The 22,462-nt window shown below is 36.9% G+C and overlaps 1 protein-coding gene across 2 annotated transcripts in view; it reads right to left on the reverse strand.

The window, feature by feature from the left end:
• LOC309868967 (uncharacterized protein) overlaps nt 1–22,462 on the reverse strand; it is a 67,345-nt gene that overhangs the window by 20,310 nt on the left and 24,573 nt on the right. For both annotated transcript variants that reach the window (XM_082739238.1, XM_082739239.1), the window contains exon 5: nt 8,635–8,839. The gene's annotated coding sequence lies outside the window, so the exon portion shown is untranslated. The remainder of the gene's footprint in view (nt 1–8,634; nt 8,840–22,462) is intronic.

Raw genomic sequence — 22,462 nt, forward strand, 5'->3', positions numbered from 1 at the left:
GACAAACAAACAAACAAAAACTTTTACTAAAATATATAGGGAATCTCATGATGAGCAAAGAGTGCCCCAGACATCACTGATAATAGAAGAGATGGATGAGCTTGGCAGGGAGAACTTTCCTTCTTCTCTCTGCTCTGAAAGAGGGCTTAGGTTTATTCAGAAGTTGCTTTACTGAGTGTAGCAGCATGGCAGTAAGCACATTCACAATCAAACTGGTTGGGGGACGTTAGTGTCTACATTCAACCCTTCATTTAGGTGATTTTATGAAAGTATGTATACACACACACATCCACACACCCATATTTTGGTTCTTTAACAATGAACTCCCTGAGACTACCCACAGAACATGTGGCAAACTACCTTTAGCTGCTGGGAAACAAAATAATCCCAAGTTCTCAAAAAGAAATATTTCCAGAATAAAGGGATTTTATATGAGGCATTTCTGAAAAGGCAAATGCCAAAATGATAATTAAAGGCAAGACAATTTTAAAGGTGACTTTTTAAAGCATGCTATTAAATAACCATAATTGTAATACACATAAGTTTTATTTAAAAAAAAAATACTGGGGTGAGCTTCATTGATTAGAAAGCAAATGGCAATGCTATGTTACAACTAACTGGTGTTAATACAGAAAATGGAAGATCAATGGTCCAAGCAGGACTTATGTCCCTTTCTCAACTTTGATTTAGGTTATTTTGAGGACTTCATGGTATCTGGGGCCAGTTCACTGTACTTTAACATTTCTATAGCCAAAATGTAACAAGAGTAGAGTCATTTCCACAAATTCCTTATTTTCAGTACTAGATTTGATTGTAATTTTGCTGGATCTAAACCTATCTTCGAGAACCCAAATGACACAAAACTTTGGGAATAGAAATTAGCATAATGGAAATAATTTGATTTTTGGTAATTATAATTCTCACTTAAACCTAAATTAAATATGCCAAACTATAATTATGTTCAAATTTGCATCATGAAAATTATCCCCATTTTGCTCATGGCATCTTAAAATACCTAATAAGGGATCTTAAACTCTTAAGTTTGAGTCAAGAGGCCTTATTTTCAAGCCTTTGGGAAGAAGAGACTTCTTATGTATTAAGCACAGTTATTCAGCCCCTTGGGAAAGGGAGGACGGGTCCATTATTCTTCACGATTTGATGTGTAGGATTTGTACTATCATCTTTGGGTACCTCGAAGCCACCTTGCCATTAATGAGCCCTGAGTGCCACAGCAGATGGTAAAAGATTAATGCTTTCTTTGGAGAGAAACTTTAAGCAAAGCAGGTCATGCTTTAGGACACAGGTAATGGGAATCAAAGACATAGTAAGAGCTGTAATACTTAAAATCTGGGCATTTCAAAATAAGCATGACTTTGAAACCCATTTTTAAATGGTCGAAGATGAGAGACAACGTGAAGGCACTGAGAACTTACCTTCCAGTACTGTAAAGTGCTCAGGGATTCCTAAGCACCCTATGATCAAAATATTATTATTACTATTATTTATTTGGGATGCAAAAAGAAAACACCCCTAAAATACTGCTCACTGGAAGCTGTCTGTTTAACTAACCTTTCTACTACTGGATTTCATTAAATTAACCAGTTGATGTGATTAAATTTGCAAGGTCTTCTATTTATCTTCATCTTTGGGACAGTGGGTGGATGTAATCTGGGAATATATTGGTCAAGAAATAGATGAGTCTGGATGTGCAGGGCTGGCACACTGTCAAAGCACACGATGAGTTTCTTAGGAAAAAAACACATGAATATATCGCCAGTTGAGTAAAATATTCACATTAATACGGGAATAAAAAAGAAGAACCCTGGCTGACATCCCATCTGTTCTTATGAATTAAATTTAGAAATCATATGTAATATAGACATTTCTGTCTGAATATCATAAAACCCTGACACATCTAGGCTTTCATTAGAAAGCTCCACGATGTGACTTGAATAACAATCTGTCTTAGCTAATTAGTATTTTCAGTTTAGCATATTCACTTCCAGACATATTGCTGTTTGCACATGGTAATTTAGGTAAACAGATACCATCCACAGCTGCATCAATTAACACTGCTAATCAAAACTGAATTCAGGTAATTAGGCACATTTATGCAAAAAATGTGTAATTTTGGAGAAAAGCTAGATTCTTCAGTAATATGTCAATAAGTAAAAAAAATCTCCCTTTGCTTATGAAGATGAAGAATGAGGGGAGAGAAATCATCATTAATATATACATCATGCAGACAGAGTCAAAATTCCTAAATTAAATCTCAAACTTTAATTGGCCTGTATTTTCAGAAATTGGATCATATTTTTCATAAATGTTTCTCTCAATGTTTCCACATAGAGAAGTTGATTCACATCTGCCTAAGGGTTTAATCATCATCAAGCAGGACTCAAATGGTTAATGAATTCTCAAGTATTTATATACTTAGAAGATGTTGGTCAAACTTGTTCTTCCATCTTGCTTAGCATCTCTTAAGGAAGATGCTCTCGTTTTCTTATACACTTTACTGTTTGACTTTTATTTACAGTTAGAATCACAAGAGTAATTTCTAATTTTCCTGCAAATACTCTTACATCCCTCCCCTGATTCTACACAATGCCTTCTAGTCGCCTTTTCATTCATTTTCAAAATGAATATTGTGAATCATTTTTCTTATTTTCCTATAAACATCAAACCATCTGATAATTTTGATTATTCTAGTCAGTTGAGAAAAACTAGTTTAGCTGTTGGCAAGTTAGCAGTAACCAGTAACTAACAATTCAGGTTGGAAGGAAATTGACAGGTTTAAGCATTAAAGTCAAAGTAAAGAAAAAAAATTGGGTCATTCTCAAAAGAATTCTATAGTAGATATGGGAATCTATCCTTCATCTATCATCTATCTCAATTTCCCTTTTCTCTTTTCCAACTCTGAAACTTAGATTTCTTTCTTAGTGCAAACCCCAGGACTTTATAAGGAAATATTGAATTCAATGTCCTTAACTTTATTTTGATGGTAATAATCATGATCCAGTTTGACAAACACTCCCTTGGTACCTACCATGTCTCAGGCACTCTCCTATGCCCTTGTGGGCAGAAACAGAGATGTCTTTAGACCTATCACACCCCTCTGACCCAAGCTCTGAGGGTTCACAGACCAAAAGAATCAACTTTTTAAAAGTGGACCAACTCTCCAACTGAAAATTGATCTGTCAATTCCAAACTTTTAGAACCTCCTATGCTAATTTTGCAAAGGTTTACTTTTTGTTTAACCCATGCTAACTCTTTTGTTCTCGTAATGAATTAGGAAAGGAGGACAATAATTGTTTCTGCCAGAGGAGCGTGATGGCTTTCTCTCACATTACAGTAACCCCATACAATATCATATATATATATATATACATATATATTTTTTTTTTCACATATTCACTTAAACTCATTTGGTATAAGCAACTGGGCAATTCCCAATGGGAGAGCAATCTGACAGACTCTGGACTCATATGCAGTTTCAGGAGGAGGGATCATAAAAACATGGAGGCACATTTATCAAGGGTTGTTAAACTGCTTAGCCAATGACAGTGTGTGAGGCGAGGTGGGGATACCTCTGACTCTCACTGGGTTCAACAGAATTATTTACACATTTCAAATGAAAGACAGTTAATTACAAACATTTTAAAGATAATTTTTTAAAAGAAAAGCCTATTGGCTGACTTTCAATGAATTAAATGATTAATATTTGGGCAGGACAATTTTTAGTCTCCATGAAATGAGGCATCCAAGTCAAGTTCATTGCATGGATATGTCCATGAATAATCTCGGTCATTCTAAAGCACCTCTTCTCTCCCTTAGGAACAAATCAGGGGAGAGTTCCTTCTTTCCTTGTAGTCCCTGCAATTTAGCAAATTCCTTTGTCCAAGAGAAGAGTTTACAATCATCTCAAATCCCCATGCTCACAGTCACCAAGTTTCAGCAAAGTGGGATGCTACGGATATGGCAACACTAGCTCTGGTGTTTCAAGAAGGCCTTGAAATATGGCACCTGCTTCCAAGCCAGTCTCAGTTTCTGGTCCAGAAAATGTGACTCATGGGCCCACCTGGCTACACTGAGTGGATACGTGGTACATATGAGGTACCCAAATAATTCTTGCTGACACCCCATACAGATTAGTTGGTGATGGCTCCAGAAAGACTAATGCTAAAGGCATTTAGTCAGAAGCTATTTTATCAAGCAGTCCTCCATATTCCAAAGTCCTATGCAGAAGTGGTGTGAAAACAAGTGGCATGGAATGCACCTCCTCAACAGGCTACAAGTCACTACCCTCCAGTAGGTCACCTTCCAATTCACCCGTAAACTGATGTTTCAGAACTTTCACAATTAGCTGGGAAGTTAACATCGGAGCATTTATGGTATCCGGGGTATCTTTATGATTTTGTCAAACAAACTACAAGAAAAAATTCACTTGACCAACGTTAACCAAATCATTTTATTCTAGAAGCACAGCCCGCTAAGGAGAATAACACCTTGAAAAACCTTGTGTTTGCCACTTGTTGTCTCTCTTTGGTTTGGCACCATCTGACTGTTCATAGTAGGTCTACTCTAAATTTTTGTGGCATTAAATTATTGACTCACAAACCATACAAGATGCAGTTAATAAAACGACACCACTGGTCACTCTACAGAGAGTCTGGTTTTTAAGCACCAGGACTCCTACTAAAATATGCGGCCCAAGAAAATATCAAAAGGATTAATTTTGGTTGTTAATGGTAAAGAATGTTCTTCTGCAGCCATAAGAGAAAATGTCAGGTCTGGGACTGGGTGGATTAGAGGCGAACAGATTGCCAGAAACAAAGGCAACAAAGAAATAAAAATGTCTTCTAAATACACTGAAGCAAAACAAATTATTGGATTTGGGATTTAACAAAATATAATCTTATTTGCCTCTGCTCTTTCAGCACATCTTTTCTCTACGCCAAGACAATACGAATCTCGCCTTCTCAAGCCATATTTTCTTTTATGGGAAAGATTGCTGGTAACTGAGGGCAACACACAGAAGATACTATCAGTAGATTGGCATATTCGTTTTTTATGCTGAGAGGATGTCATGTTTACAATAAATTTTAACGCCCAATTATTTTCATTCAGTTCTGGTAAGAGGTAAAATAAGAATAATCAAATTAGAGGGGATTATTGAATTACAGCTGAAGAATGAATAGTGCTTATTTTAGAGACTGAGTTTAGAGTAGTGTTTGTTTGTTTGTTTTAGTGAGGAGTGTCTCTAATAAGAAAAGTATTATCACGGAACAACTGGGTTTTTAAAAAGTTGGACAATTTAATGTACCCAACCTAAAGCTAATAAAATACACTTTATCAGGCAAGGTACAGAACAACATATTTGTTTACAGTTTATGGTTGAATACCAACCCCACGATTAAGAATTAGGAAATTATCTTTATAGCAAACAGATCTTAGCCAAACAGATTATTAATCTGTACTGCAAGGTATCACCCCACTCTTTGGAGGGTGCCAGCGTCACGTAGCCAACTGAATTCCCTCTCACTCTATCACAGGAATTTCATCTTTGACTTTCTACATAGGCCTGGGGTAGAAGTCTATCTTTCAGAAAAAAATGCTAAAAAGGGTACATGAAAAGCTTGCGCAAAAATAAACCATAGCACCTCAGGCTTCTTAATTTTTACACTATAATACTTGGGACATTCGTCCCTTGACATGTTCAGAGTGAATGCTTTGATGAAAAGAGAGAGAAGTAAATTAGATATAGAATGAAGAGAACCTGTATTATCATTTTAATAGTCCACAGACACATAAAAGGAAGATGTTGTTCACTACGTGGTGGGACTTAAACAACTCACTGACTTGGGAATAAAAAAATTTAACGTGATATGAAAAATAGCAACAGCTTTTGCAGTGACGTGAATATGTAACTTTTCACAAATTTTCTGAAAAATTTAACGAAGAAAAATAAAACCCACCCATTACATGACTTTGTAAACAACGAGAGTTCACTCCTCCTATAACATTTTTGGACCTAATGTAAGATACTGAATATATTTATAGACTCTCAGAGATCACAGGCAACGAAATTCTAAACATTAGAAAGAAATCAACATTTTGCAACAAACAGCTTCCTAAGCAACCATACCACAAAGCCTCCATTTACAGGAGATGTCATACAGATTTAACACGGATATAATATCCAGTTTAGGTGGCTAGCAGTGGATTAGAATAGAGATGTCCCTGCTATTTATTCCTAACCTCTTCAGGACATTTCTAGATCGGTTTTTCTATTGAGAGCACGCATTTTTCAGTGTGTGGAGATTGCCTTCAGGCTCCCGGCCTTTTTTGAGGCTGTGGTTTTGATGTTTGGATAGGAGTGATGCCTGGGACGCTTCCCACGTGCTCCCAATTATCTATACATTAGTCCATATTCCCTGCCACTGGGATGCTCTCGCCAGAGCTATGATCCTTCCAAAGCAGCATCCCATTCAGAAGTGCAAAAATGAAAATTAAAATAGGGTTTTTTTAAATTATTATTAGTTGAATGACATACGACCTGCTCAATGTTTGCATTTAAATTGGCCAGAATAATTCAGCTCTAGCTTTTAATTTCAGAAGGGTTAATCACCCTAACAAAGGTCAATCAAACTTTAATCTTCAATAAAATTGCTACAGCCCCAATCACCTGCAGGACATTTATTATATTCCTATTTCCATGCGAAAGAACGCACTGCTTTCATTATGCATCACTAATCTTCTAACTCTTTACATTAGCACATTTTACCAAAAATATTAATTCCTTTGAAACTCTGACAAGAGTTCATTTCTACACATCTCAGGAGATAATCCTGTTTAAAAGAACGGGTGTATCAGCTGTGAACCACTTTCCTGGCTTTTTCTAATCCTCATAGACCTTCGCTACTCCAACTGAGTTCTTACAATAGGAAATCTCAATGACACAAAATGTTATGGAGGTTTAGGTTAAAACAACATTATATCATTTTAGGAACTTAATCCTCCCTATTGTCTGTGATTATGCCATTCATCTCCTTGTTTCTATCCATAATGTTTACTACGTTCAAAAGTTATTGATTGGAGGAAGCAAATGTTAACCATATTTGAACAGCAGCAGAAAGACTTAAATTCATTAATTTGTTCACTCGATAAATATCTATCGAGTGCCTATTATGTACCAGATACTAGGAGGCGAGAAATGCAAAGTCAAAGAAAAAAAGAGATTCTCTCTCATGAGAATAACACTCTCTTCCGAAAATGACATCCGGAATATAATAAAATGATATCTTAAACCTCCACTTCCAGCATTTCTTATCAACGTCATTAAATTTTAGTGAAGATTGGAAATATGCTGAGTCAAATTTTAGCCAAAATTTCAACAGTTTTTTTTTCTATTACTCGGACACTTAAAGAGTTTAAAATTCACAATCTCATAAGTGGCTCATTTTTTAAGTTTTGAGAATATGAAATTTGATTTTCATATTTTCAAATAAATATATTCAGAGTATCTAGTCTCCCATGACTAGGAATAAAGCCGTGAGAAAGTTTAAATGGGCTTATTAAAAATACGCATTGCTATGCATTCGTTTCCAAAATGTCATTTCATTATGTTTTAAAAACTGCTATTAATACACACAGCAAATGGCATTGGTAAAACAAACAAACAAACACACAATTTTGCTTTATTTTTGCCATGATATACTGGTCTAGACGACCACAGAGGGAAGCAAAGAACCTCAGGGGTAAGTCCCAATTATACTACAGATTGATTGCTTTGGTATTCTAGCGGTGATGTGACACAGCATAAACAGCCCAAACTTCACCTTCTGCATCATTTTTGAGAAACCTTCCTCTCTCTTTGTACTCTGAGGAAGCACACAGGCATACACAGAGGCACACACTCCTTCTCATTAATATTCAAGTTCATTAATTAGCAATATGTGATGACTATAATTTGGGTAACTCCCCAGAGCCTGAATATTCAATCAAGCAAAGCAAATCCCAGTAAAAAAGAAAATACAGGTATGACAGTCAATGGCCAGACTGGCATTGAGGAATAGCATGATTTTAAGATATGCTGGTCTTTCTAAATGTTGTAAAAAGCCCCAATTACTTTGACAAAAGTCAAGACCCCAGCCTTCCTTCCCAACTGCTTTGAGCATTTCTTGAAACCGAAATAGGACCTCTACATCTTCTATAACTATGCTTACTTTTTTCACCCCTATAACGAGGTTAACACAATAGAAAAAGCAGAGCAAAGGCTCTTATTTTTGAGCAAAATGAATCCAAGGCTACACAATATAAAAGGTTCAATTGATACTTGTTAACAAACAGTTAATCTGAAAACCGATAAAGGTTAGACACAACGACAGGCAAAACATTGCTTTATACTCTATTCTCTGCATCAAAAGCCATTTCATTTATAGTTCTGAATTCCCAGATTTGGAAAAAAACCCAAAGCTTTCAGAGAATATGATGTAAATGTTCAAGATGCATATGGATCTTTTTACAAATCATTTTGGTCACAAAACAAAACGTAATCCACAAGCCATCCAACAAAAAAAAAAATCTGAATAAGAAAGCCCAGGTGTGGAATTATGAAAAAGCAAACAAACGTACCTTCGGCTGAACAAGTTCACGATTTCTCATCTTGCCTATACGGCTTTGCCATTCCACCTTGAGCAAAAGTCAACTCCGTGTCCCTTGTGATCTTTGTGACAATGCCATCATATCGCTGGCAAATTTTTCGATTAAACTTTGCAGATATAGTAGCAACTTTGTTAATTATGATATTAGCCAGCTGGCGGGTACAATCAGTCAACCGCTGTAAGAAAGCCAGACAAAGAGACATCTAATCATTGCAACCAGAGCAGATAAATTTTGTTCCCTTCTCATACGTGTCACAGATTCTATCCCTTCTGACCCTCTCCTCAGCCATCGACTGTCAAATTTAGATTCTGCGAGCTCCCAGCTTCCCTTTATCCCTGCCTTAGATCTGAAACTCCTGGTTATCAGGAAGACACGCGTCACCAGCTGTCTCGGAGCAGGAAAGCAATCAGGTGAATACTACTTATTATCTTGCATTGCTTTCTGAGGAGTGACAAGATTGATTTGAGACCCAGAATACATTCAGATCTCAGACATGTAGTTCCTAGGTTTTGAGTTCAAAAAGGAGGCTATGTGTAAGGTTGCAACAGAGAGTACTTCAATCGCAGTGTTAAGGATATGGGATATTAGAAACTTAAGGAGAATTAAAAAAAAAAAAAACCTATCAGAGCTCCTTTTTCAGATGCCTTTGTATTTTCTTTTCCACATCTGCATTACCTTGGTCATGTCTGTGAACAGACTGTTACCCAGCGGAGACAGCTTTATGGCTAAGTAGTCTTAGGTCAACCCCTGGAAACTGTATTCTGACATTATGAAGTTGTATCCATCCATCCCCTTTTCATCAGCAAGAGTACTCTATAAATTCCCATTCCTGGAACTCAGCCTTACAAATAAGTTCAAATCATACTTGCAGAGAATTTTATGAGGAACTAATTTGGGCATTGCAGCTAAGAATAACTTACACAACTTTAGATAAAGAGACAGACATCTCTAAATCCTAATACAAATTTTCCCTTCAGAAAAAAAATCAGTTAATTCAAATTATATAGAAGTGTGATTGATCAATTGATTGGTAGATATAAACACACATACCTTAATGAACTTACTGAAATTGAATTGTATATTGGTAACACACTTAATAATATTCCTGTAAAATGATGTTAACAATATTTTTTAAAGTGAAACATTCAGTTGACCAGTAAAGAGTTTGATCTCATGGTAAGCCATTAAACCAATCTAATACTTACTAAACAATTATTTTTCCCCTTTGAAGTGTTTCAACATCAGTGCATTAAAAAACATTTACATTGCAGACTTTTAAAGAGAGTAATATACAATATGTTAATAAAATTGTATTTATCAACAAATCAGTAGGTTTTTCCGGGATGGAAGAATTTGGTGAAAAGTTAAAATGCAATTTTGAATTACATTTTAAATAGGAATTCTATATATTTGGCTCCCTAAAGGGACCAAAATGGTTCTCTACCTATGAAAATTGCAGGTAGAGTGTACTGTGTTAACGAATCATGGTATGTATCTAAATTTGCATTTTATTTCCACATGAGGATATTCCTGTAATGGAAGGTCCAAAACCCCTGCGTTTGGTTTATTTAGCATGAAGTGCTGAAAAGATAAATGTAGTTAGATGCAGTCTAAGCTATATATGACAGGGATAAGATGATGTAGGGATCCCCAAAACTACAGAGCGAGGTACTTTCTTTCCAGGAACATAAAAAGGCTTCTTAAATCCTACCAGAACAGAGATGGGAGGAGAAAACTATGGTTTCAGGAATTCTCAGAAATTATATCTATGCATATGTCTTTCTGAGAGTAAGATATTCTTTGTCCTTCATGTCTGGGGCTGCATTGAAGAAATACGTCAGAGCCCAGGAAAGCAAAAGAACAAAGGATTCAGAGATACTAGAGGCTGAGGGTATGCTGCAGCACAGTCTCAAGGACAAACAAAACAAAACAACAAAAACCCTTAGACATGACCTTTAGTGATGTTAGGAAATGAGCAGACTATCACCTTCACTGTCAGAGGCTTGATGACCACCATGGGGCCTGGCACATGGCAGTTTCTCAAGAAATGCATGTTGATGCAGAATGAACATTTTTGTTGCACACACCATCCTCCCCAAAGCCCAATTTACCCATCTTAGAATTTAAGTAATGCCAAAAGAATCCTTCTTTAGGCCTTGTGTCTGTTTCTATAGATCAATGATCCCCACATATTCATTCAAGAATTGTATCTTTAAACATACCCCCAAACCCCCCAATTCAGACCTACAAAGAGATACCATTTTTCTTAAGATTCCAAAATAAGTGTTTCAGTCTTGCTCACTACTTGCGCCCATGAAAATAGTTCTAACTCAGAAACTTCATGAGTCAAAAGCTTTTTTATTCTTTGACTGAAAGACTTTTCCCTAAGAAATTCAGGATAAAACATAGTACTTACACTGAGTTTTTCATCACAGTAGTGTCTATAAGAGAAAATGAAAACAATCTAATATTCCCAAAGAGGGAAATTACTAAACTACAGCAATTAGGTGTATGCAGTCATTACGTGAGAATGGGATGATTGAGGAAATCAAATTTTTATGACTACAGTAAACGAAAACAGCGGAGTATAGGACTGTACATATACTGATTACTGAGTGCATCTGGACAAAGATTGGAAGAAGAAATGTCCGAGGAGGAAGTATGTTTTGCGGGATGAGAAAGTGTTTTCTTCTTGCCCAGGAGCTTGCTTTGACACCATTACAATTGTTCATTTCAAAAAGTCTGAATAGAAGCCCCCATCTGTAAAATGGAACAACAAAAATAATACCCTCCTGGCGGAGCTCTGGTATTAAATCAGATAGTGCATACAAAACCTTTTGCATCTCTCCTGACCTGCAGTAAACACTCGTTACATATCTTCATTCTTACCTTTCCTATAACCCCCATATAAAGAATCCAGACACATCGACCTACACTTATAATTTCATTTTTTTTCTACGAAAATCCCCAACGAGTCACTGAATTAAATGGCGCAATCTGAAACAAGGAAAACCCACCAGACACAGAAATAGAGCCTAGGTGATAAAATGGATTTATGAAATAATAATGACAGGAATAATTTCAGGGGTACAACACAAGAATTCGATAATTCTGTATGTTACTCAGTTCTCACCATGGGTGCAGTCACCATCCATCACCACACAAATGGATGTAATGTTTCATGTCAAATATACATCAGTAAAAAAACTAATGGCAATAATAATAATAATGAATAGATAAATGTGACTTTTTATAAACCCTACAGGTCTTAAGAAGCAGGCCCTAGCTCTGCCATAGGCTGTGCCAATAAAGAAACAGGACTGCTGGGAAACTGAAGTGGAAATAGGAGAATGTGACCTGGAGGAATGGTCAACTCCTCAAGGAATCTTAGGGCTCTTCCTTTCCTTTTCCAATGTGGTGCCTGCTGATTTCTGCTCCCTGGGGGCACACATTCCAATGCAGAGCAGAAGCACCGAGGTTGCGCTCTCTCTAGAGCCTGCCAGCGCCCCTCCTCACAATGGGTTGTTTATTATATAGATGTGATGCACGGGTGTGGACTTTTGCTCAGATGGAAAGAGTCGGTGAGAACACGTTCATCTGGACTTAGAAACACACTGTCCGTGGGGAAGCTTGCACCAATATCCACTGGGAATCCACACCGACAACTAAATCTTACTTAGGTGTTTATCTGGGACCATGCACCAGCTTCTGCTGGCCGCTGCAACAGTCCTTCCTAGTCCCTCTGGTCACTTGAATCTGTTTAATTAAATCTCATACATATATTTATTTCCTTCCTGCCTTCTGGCCTACTTGCTGGAGAATCAAACACCTCATTTTCCTTCCTGTTGTGGTGTGGTCTCAGGAATCAGATGGCCTGTTCTGTCCTATGCCTAGCTCCTCACTTACCAGCTTGGGGACTTCAGGCAAGTTATCAAAACTCATTAAGACTCTGTTAAGAAAAAAAAAAAAAAATACCACCACCTTGTAACGCTATTGTGAAGATTAAACTATACATGTCATTTGCTTAGTATACAGTAGGTATTCAATATATACTCTGTCATTGTTGAAGGAGCAGTGGAATCCCTGGGAAGCAGCACAGCTCGGCAGTGGGTGAATTTAGATCCTGGTTTTCTCACTTCAATGATGAACAACAACAATGAAAACAGTAATAGTAATAAGAACATCTCCATAGCATTATAAGAGTTAAACGACTACTACAAAGTACTTACCACATAGTAAATAATGTTTGCAAGTATAGTTATTATTCTGCCTACTATGCTAATTGATTATTTCTTCCCCATTATGTAACTATTGTATAGTAAAAACAAATCAGGACGTTGAATGTGAAGACCTGAGGATACATATATTCATCTATGTCCATATTCATTTTTGTTGCAGCACTATTTGCAACAGCGAAGGCCTGCGAATGATCCAAAAAATCACCAAACATAACTGGTTAAAGAAGGCTATATCCATACTGTGGAATGCCAGGTAGCCATTAAAATTAATGAAGAAGTAATGATATGAAATCATTTCTATGATCCATCTTAAGGGAAAGAACAGTGTATTGTATGTTATCATTTTATTTAATAAAAGTTTGTACATAATATTTGTATATTTAGAGAATCTCTGAAAGATACATAAGAAATTGCTAACGGTGGTTGCTTCAGTGGGGAATGTGGCACTTGAGGAACAGGAGGGGAGGAACTCTCTCACAGTACAGATATTCCTCGATTTACAATGAATTTATGTTTTGATTAACCCATCAAAAATTAAAAATATCATAAGTTTAAAATGCATCTAATACACTTCATCTACCGAATACCTTAGTTTAGCCTTGTCTACCTTAACTATGCTCAGGTCACTTTATTAGCCTACCATTAGGCCAAACCATCCAATACAAAGCTTACTTTATAATAAAGTGTTGAAAATCTCATGTAATTTATTGAATACTGTACAGAAAGTGAAAAACAGAATGATTGTATAGACACTGAACAGTTAGGAGTTGTAAGTGTATGTACGGGTTGTTCAGCCTCCACGGCTGACTTGGAGCTGCTGCCCAGCATCAGGAAAGACCATTTTACCATATTTCTTTAGCCCAGGAAAAGATCAAAATTCCGAATTCAAAGTACGGTTTCACTGAATGTGTATCACTTTTGCACTATAATAAAATAAAAAAATTTTAAGTCGAGCCATGGTATAACTTAGGGGCTGTCTGTATATTCTTTGCTACTGTATGAATTTGTGTTATATGTATGTAGCTCTTTTAAAAGCATTAATAAACTTATCAACCTTAAAAAAGTCATTATCACTGAGTATGAAGGGTGTTTCAATTTCTTTATAAAAAAGTAGAGACAACATCCACCCTTCATGCTAGTAGACATGATTCGCTAGTTTGTCTACTCAGATATCTGTAAGACACACTGTGTTGTTGTTTTTTAAGATTTTATTTTGTTCTATTACTTATTTATATTTAGAGAGAGAGAGAGAGTGTATGTGTGTGTGTATGTTAGCATGAGCAGGAGGGGTGGAGTGTGAAGCAGAGGGAGAATCTTTAGCAGACTCCATACCCAGCAGGGAGCCCGACATGAGGCTTGATCTCATGACCCTGAAATCATGACCTGAGCTGAAATCAAAAGTCAGACACTTAACTGACTGAGCCACCCAAGCACCCCTAGAGATTAATTTATATCTCTATATCCAATTTGGGGCTCGAACTTACAGTCCGGGGTCAAGAGTTGCAACTACTGACTGAGCCAGCCAGGTGCCCGCTTAGTGTTGTTTGTTTGTATCATAACATGACCTTTTCCTATCAACTCTCATTTCAATGCTGTTTCAGGAGCCTTCATTGCGTAAGTTAATTTTATTCACTCAGTAAGTGCCAAATTGTTGATATTCCAGCAGCCTCTCCTTTTTTATAAAGGATCCTTATAAAGGATCGAACCCAGCACGTGAGAGACAAACTATACATTCTGGATTATTCCAGAATCATTTCAAGTTAGGAGCACTCTTCATGTTACAAATGACACATGTCCATCTTCAGATAGGCAGTTGGCTCTCAAGGCTAGGTCCTCTAGTTGCCAGCAGAATGCCCAGAGCTAAGGGTGCCCAGTACGGCACAAGGGGAAACTCCTGGTATATTGTAAATTCTCCACGGATAACCTGAAAGCTTGGTATGGGCTTCAAACAAGACGCTTCTTGTCTTTTCAAATATGCAGATTTGAGAACTCATTGCTAATTATAAATATTATCTAAACAAATATCAACCGATACTTTCATAGGAACCTTTCATGTGTCATGTTTCCTTCTTATATGGAATAGTCTCTTCTACTTTTAAAAGGTGCAACTGCCGATCACAGATGTTAGTCACCAGAACGCTTGGATTTGCAACAGGTGTACGTGCAACTTGTGGCCTTTACTGCCTGTCTATAAAACAGCATTGAACTCACAGGGAAAAGATGATGGTTAAAGGGGTTGGATGGTGTGCCAGATACAATGGCCAGCACTTGGGAGCACTCAATAATGGGTTTTCTCATCAGCAGCAGCATCCCTGTCATCACCACTAATTTTAAACACCATTAGATGGTCAACCGTTGCACTGGGATATGAAAAACTGCTGGTTCTTCCCGCTTGCTAATTTTTCTATTCCAGAGTAAATGTTATCCATGAAATGAACACAAGCCCTTACAGCAACTGGTAATATTCATGCTATATGCCAATCCTCAAACTTTTATGGTCATGTAAATCAGGGAGGGATCTTGTTAAAATGCAGATTTTGATTCAAGTAGGTCTGGGTGGAGCCTGACATTCCACATTTCTGACAGGTTCTGGAGGGACCCCACCACTGCTGGCCTTGGGTTATCAAGGTTATGGACACCCTGGACTTTACAGAGAGTAAGAATGACACACTTCGTAATAAACACAATGACTATTAAACTATGTACTTATGTGCACAACCGAGTAATATCTTTTTCTTCTCTCTTTCATGCTTATCTCTCTGCATTTACATTCCTCAGTCTTCAAATAAAATACAGGTATGGAATAAAAGTACAACTAGGTTCCTCTCTATGCTGACTCCTGCTGGGTACAAGGCAAGGGGGAAAAATCAATTACGTCAGTTATAAAGTAAGGGTCATATTTACAAAAAAAATTTTTAAGGGAAAAGGCAGAAACTTTAAACTTGAGTTTTTTTGTTTTTTTTTTTTTTTTGTTTTCCTTTAAGTATGCTCCACACCCAGCATAGAATCCAGCTCAGGGCTTGAACTCATGACCCTAAGATGAAGACCTGAGCTGAGATCAAGAGGTGGACGCTTAATTGAGTGAGCTACCCAGGTGCCCCAACCCTGAGATATTTTAAAAGAGTGAGTGATAACTATGATTTCCTTTCTTACCACAACCTAAGCCATTGTTTATATTCATTCTGTTTGACCCCAAAACAAAGTAAGATATTAACAAAATATTTTTTCAGTGATCTATATGCTTCTCTTGTGTAACTAAACATTTACAGTCACTTCTTAAGAGAATTACTTAAAACTAAATGGTTTAATCAGTAAGAATACTGTACCATCAGCAAGCTGATATGGCTGAACTCTTAAAAATTCTGGAGATATTTGCTAAGCTTTCATTATTATTTCTACTGCTATGAGTTCTCTTGATTTGTTTGATGATAACTAGTGGGAAAAAAAACCCAGAATTTTAATATGGTAAGATAATACTCCAAATTCTAAAACCCAGCATCCAGGCAAAAGCTAACAAAGGGTATATGACCTAACTCAGGTTTGTTTTTGTTTTTTGGGCTTTTTTTTCAAACTGAGACCCATGGTAAGAAAATATTTACAATAGAGCTAAGGAGCACACACACACTCAGAAGATTTTTGAAAAATGTGTTCATGAGACAATATTTGCTAGATTCAGTGTGCTCTGACAGTTCCACTCTCTTTATTTTAATATTATTAAAATTATTACAATTATTAACTTTTAGTGCTGGCTGTGATCCATTCCATTGGTTTTAAACAGCCCACTAATGGGTCACTCAAACTTCCAACCTCGGAAAACTTCTGAGAGCTAAGGCTGATTCTCTGGAAGTTCATGAGTACAAGGGATGTTCAAGAACTGAGGCGACATCGTGACAGTCATGGACCAAAATCTTGACCAGAGAGCCCACACAAGGCCATTTCAGTGGCAATTAACAGAAACCATATTCCCAACAACCCATTCAAGACAAATGTTTTCTCCCCAACCTTGTCTGGAGGATAATGTAAGAAAATCACCTTCACGATTAGGTAGAATAATGGAGTTTAAGTGAATCACCCAATTACTTTTAGGAAGTAATAAGGAAGTAAGTGAAGGATGACTGTGGATCAGAACTGATGAATACAAGGGAACGTGCAGGGAGCCATTTAGCAACTTTTAAATACATTCGAATATAGTAGGCTGCCTTGACCTGAGAGTCACATCAGTGAACCAAAGAGACATTATTCTAACATACACTGGAACTTTTCTAAGGACAGGCAAATCACAAAAAGAGCATGGAAACAGAATGAGATTTTGGATGGCATTGATTCTTTTTATGTGGGAATGGCTAAATTTTATCTTTCAGAAGTTCAAGCAGCACTAAATTGCTTCAACTACAAGTAGAGGAATTTTGTTTCAATTTTATAAAAGGAGGACAGCGATAAGGTGTGTGAGATAAGAAACTATAGCTAATGAAGTCATGGAACCTAAATGAAGTATACTGAAGCCACATGTCAATGCCTGGGTACTGGCTAGATCTTTTCTCGCCAGCTGAAACACAAGCAAGCAAACAAAGAGAAAGAACACCCCAACTGGTAGCAAGACAGACTAAATGGTTAGAGAGGAGCATTGCTATCTTTAGTGGGTCTCAGAGTAGTTCTGTGTGAAGAAGGATTGGGTAACCTTTCATATTTCCTCCTGCACAGTTATTCTCAGATTCCATATGGGGAGTACAAAAATAGTGAAGAAAATCTCCCTAGTTCAGACTTGGGTACCATGCGGAGGCTTAAGAGATGCTTTCAGTAGAAGAGAGTTCGTGGAATATTTTTAAAACAATATTTTAGAGCACTGATCAGAGATTGTATTCCCTGCATGCTTTATCCCTAAGTGTTTCTAAGGAAGGTGTTTATTCTGATGAATCACTAATAGTTATTAGTAATATATATATATATATATATATATATATATATATATATATATGTCGAGATAAAGATTTTAACAGACTAGAAGGCCGTATCACAATAGTCTTCCTCTCAGAGAAAGACTTTTTCATAATTCTCTCAAGGGCCTCTGGCTTTTATTAAACATCAGCTTTTTTCCTCTCAGCTGAAATTATTCTGACAGCCTTGACGTTACATTATCATTATAAGATAGTGGTATACTTAAAGATAAATGAGGATTCATGGAGAATTGAAAATAAAAAGAATACATGCAAGTCTCCAAAATACCAGGTTAGAATATCAAAGGTTACTCAGATAAAAATTTGATATTTTCTCATTCAACTAATCATACCTTTCTATGGGTAAGCAAACAACCCACGCTGTTCCCGTCAACAACCCTCCACTTCCACTGCACGTGAAAACACGTACATCTCATTTCAAAGATTTGTGTAAAAGCAATGATGATATTTTAACATCCTAGAAAGATTTCTCAATGAGGATTAGTTCTAATTCCAACGGATTTTCTCTGCAACTCAGGCTCCCTCACTCTCATCAAGAAAAGAAATATTCCCAGCAGGATCCTTTAGTTACATGGTAGATTTTTCTAAGTAGATTGTATGCCTCTTGCTCTTATATGGTCTATTAATAAGATATTGTGCTACTATACAATTTACTAAATTGCAAAGATCAGTCATTCTTACTTTCTATGCAAATCTAATCCTACAAAGAACACGCACATTCATACACACGTAGTCAAATACTCTCAAATCCAGTGGTCCCTTACAGAGTTACACAATCAAATCATTTGGAAGATTTTTTCAAAAAAGTTTATGATAACCCCCCAAAAAAAGTTCCAAAGGAAAAGTGAAGTTTGTATCTGAGTTTTAAATGGCAATTTTAATTTCTTTATTTGTATAATTAGCCATTTATTTTAAGAACGCCAACTGGCTAGAACAGGAGTTTGGAAGACTATGTATTAAGAGGAAAGATGAAACAGATGCAGTACACAGTTAAGATCAAAGAGCCCCATCAATTCATTCGGAGAGTCAAAATCCAGCTGAGCCTCAGCGCCCTATCTGCATAATAAGAAAGGTTGACTAAAACATAAGGATTAAACAGATGAGCTGTCTCCTGCAGAGGCGTGGGAGGGAAGCCCCACTGAGACACTTGTAAAGACACTTTGGAAGTGCACACCTGCTCCTCCTGCAGTCAAACATAGAGGAGACCAGCCTGGCCGTAGACGTTCCACTAATGTCCTAAATTGCTAGTTTTAGAAAAAGGAATATATGTCCCAAGAATGTCTCTTTTTATTTGTCAAAATGCTTTCAGTCTAGGAAAATGACAAACTAATAAATAGCTTCCATTTTTCCAAGGTGACTTATCAAGGGCTTGCTTTTCAAAATCGAGAAGAAAGAGAGTATGTATTTTCCTATGTCATGAAACATTATTAGGGAGATGCATACCTCATGATCAATTTCCTTCCAATACATGGTGCTTTTCTGAAGGCCATCTTGAGTAACACTGGTAAATATATGCTAATTCTATTTCCATTCTCAGGAAATTATCATTTTTAGTAGTATATCCCAATTTTTATGAACACTCTGCCAGGTTATACTCAGAGCTATGCTAAATTACACAATTCAGTTCCATATAGCAAGAATACAGCACAGAAATCAAATGCACTTAAGGTTCTGGGCCCGTGACAAATGATACATTTATTCTAATGCCTTCACCACAATGTTATGTTGTAGCTACTGATAAGAAATTATTCTGAACATAAATACAATTTTCTTTTAAGAAAGCTAAGCTAAGCATGCTGGGCCTTTACCCTACTGGGAAAAGATCGTATAGAGTTATAACATTAGACTTCAAATAAAATTTAAAAACCTTACCTTTGGTATGGATTAACTTTCTCAAGCACAGCGTGTACGGTGATTTAAACATGCAATTAATAGACCCAAATATATGGTAAGCATCAGCTTTTGTTTAATTCACCAAAACAAGCAATCCAATTTGCAGCAAAAGCAAAGTCTCTCAGGAAGAGAAGGAGTTGCAAAATGTCAGGAAGTGGTTTCATGGGGTTGAAGTGCAGTCTTTGACCTGCTCCCTAGTAGTCTAATTACATGATCACTCACTCAACCAACCAGCCAACCAACCAATGTTTTTACAGTGTTGATTACATGTAAGAGGCTATGAGGGATACAGAGTATTACACGTGAACCATAAGTAACAATATTAAACCATAAGTGTCAAACGTGTGACGTGAATAAATACTGTAGAAGCAGAACCCTGTGGGATGAAGAGCTGGAGATTTTCATTTAAGAGGTGGGGTTTGGCTTAGGAAGTGAGGGATGAGGTGACGAGGAGGGAACTGGTTTCTTAAGGAAGTACAGAGATAGAAGAACGTAGAATCCACTTGGAGAGAGAGAGAAAACATTCCATTTGGCTAGGAGATACAGAAACAGATGTTCCAGGTTAAAAAGGAAAGAAAGGTGGATTCCTGGGTGGCCCAGTGGGTTAAGCCTCTGATTCTTGGTTTTGGCTCAGATCATAAACCCAGGGTTGTGAGATGATATCCCATGTAGGGCTCTCCACTCAGTGGGGAGTCTGCTTGAGATTCTCTCTTTCCTGCTATCTCTACCCTTTCCCTCTCTCTCTAAAATAAATAAAATAAATCTTTAAAAAGATAAAACAGAATAAAAAGGAAAGAAAGGTAATTACGAAGAGCCTTTGCTCGTACACAAACCACTTTCCCCCAGTCTTTCCCTAAGTGTCCTCTACATGTAGTCTGGAGAATCACTTTTCATTTCTAGTAAAAACTTATGATCTGATCCACTCTGGATATTGTGGATCAGAATCTTCAGAAATGAGAAGTGAGAAACTGGATTTTTGAACAAACTCATAAGTTACATTATTTTTAATCTTTTAGGGCAACAAGGAACATTTAATGTATTTGGGAAGATGTGAACTGAAGGATATGTCAGAAGGACTTTGGGGAGGGAGAACTCAGAGACAAGAAGAAACTCGGAGCAGGAGGTCCAGATCAGAAGGGTTTTTTAGGTTGTTTTTATTTTTAAAGATTTATTTTATTTATTTGTTTTAGAGAGAAAGTGCACATGAGCAAGATGGCATTGGGGGGCAGAGGAAAAGGATCTCAAGCAGACTCCACCTTGAGTGTGGAGCTGACCTGGGGACCTGGGGCTGATCTCAGGACCCTGAGATCCTGACCTTGAGCTGAAATCAAGAGTTGGACACTTAGCCAACTAAGCCACCCAGGCATCCCCAAATCAGAAGTTCTTATTTTAATCTAGATGTGTGGTAAGAATAATCACCTTTGCTCCAAACAAACATCAAAATGTCCATTTCTCTCAAAATCAGAAGCCCTTAATCCCAAATCTCATCAGAATTTCCTACATATTAATATTCCAATGTTTTTAAAAATGACTTTTTAAAAAAGATTTTATTTATTTATTTGAGAGGCAGAGAGCAAGAACGTAGGGAGAGGAAGAGGGAGAGAGAATCTGAAGCAGACTCTGCACTAAGCACAGAGCCTGATGTGGGGCTCAGTCCCACCACTGCAAGATCATGACCTGAGCTGAAACCAAGAGTTGGATGCTTCACCGACTAAACCACCCAAGTGTCCCTAAAAAGGACCATGAAATCCAACATATTTCAGTAACACATTACTGATCCCTTAAAAAACAAAACAAAACAAAACAAAAAAACCCTTTAAAGGTACACTAATTTATTGACCACTCTACTTTAAGCACCCATTTTCAGAAGGTCTCACTTAAGTCTGACTCTTCAGATAAGTCAGTATTTGTTTGTTAATCCTTAGAGAAATCAGCAAATCATCTATAAATACTATCATATTGGTCAAAAATTAAGACAATAAATAATATTCAGTGCTGGTGATGGTACTGAGAAAGAGGACTACTAATAACTGTTTATGAGAGTTTAAATTAATATACCTATTCAAATGTGTTAGGTAATGCCTAAGAAAAATTTAAATGTCTACAGTCTTTAGCCACAACAAAAGCACCAATAGAAGTCTAGCTTAGAAAAGTACCTGCAGAGGTGTATAAGGATAGATAGTGTGCACACACATACACACACGTTTATATAATATATAATTATTAACTTATAGAATAAAGGTGGAAATAATTTTCAAGAACCTCAGTAAGGGAATAATTACATCAAGGTACATAGACAGAAAATGGTACAGTTATAGTCACAAATTCTGAAAATCTATGTGTTGTTATGGAATAATGTTTAAGATAGTAATTTTAAAACCAAATTACAGAAAAATATGTATAGAACCATCCAATTTTTAATGAAAAAAAGCAATGTGTATTACTAAGTGTACTTATATATGTTTCTTTTTTGATAGAAAAAGCTCAAAGGGGCGTGTACTTGGCTCAGTCACTTAAGCGTCTGCATTTTGGCTCAGGTCATGATCTCGGGGTTCTGGGATAGAGCCCCGCATCGGGCTCCCCGCTCAGTGGGGCATGTGCTTCTCCCTCTGCCCCTCACCCTACTCATGCTCTCTCTCTCACATGCGAGCTCTTTCTGAAATAAATAAAATCTTTAAAAAAAAAAAAAGCTCATCAATAGTAGTGGGATGG

The sequence above is a fragment of the Mustela nivalis genome (genome assembly GCF_964662115.1).
Source record: "Mustela nivalis genome assembly, chromosome: 7".
NCBI classification, from domain to species: Eukaryota; Metazoa; Chordata; class Mammalia; order Carnivora; family Mustelidae; genus Mustela; species Mustela nivalis.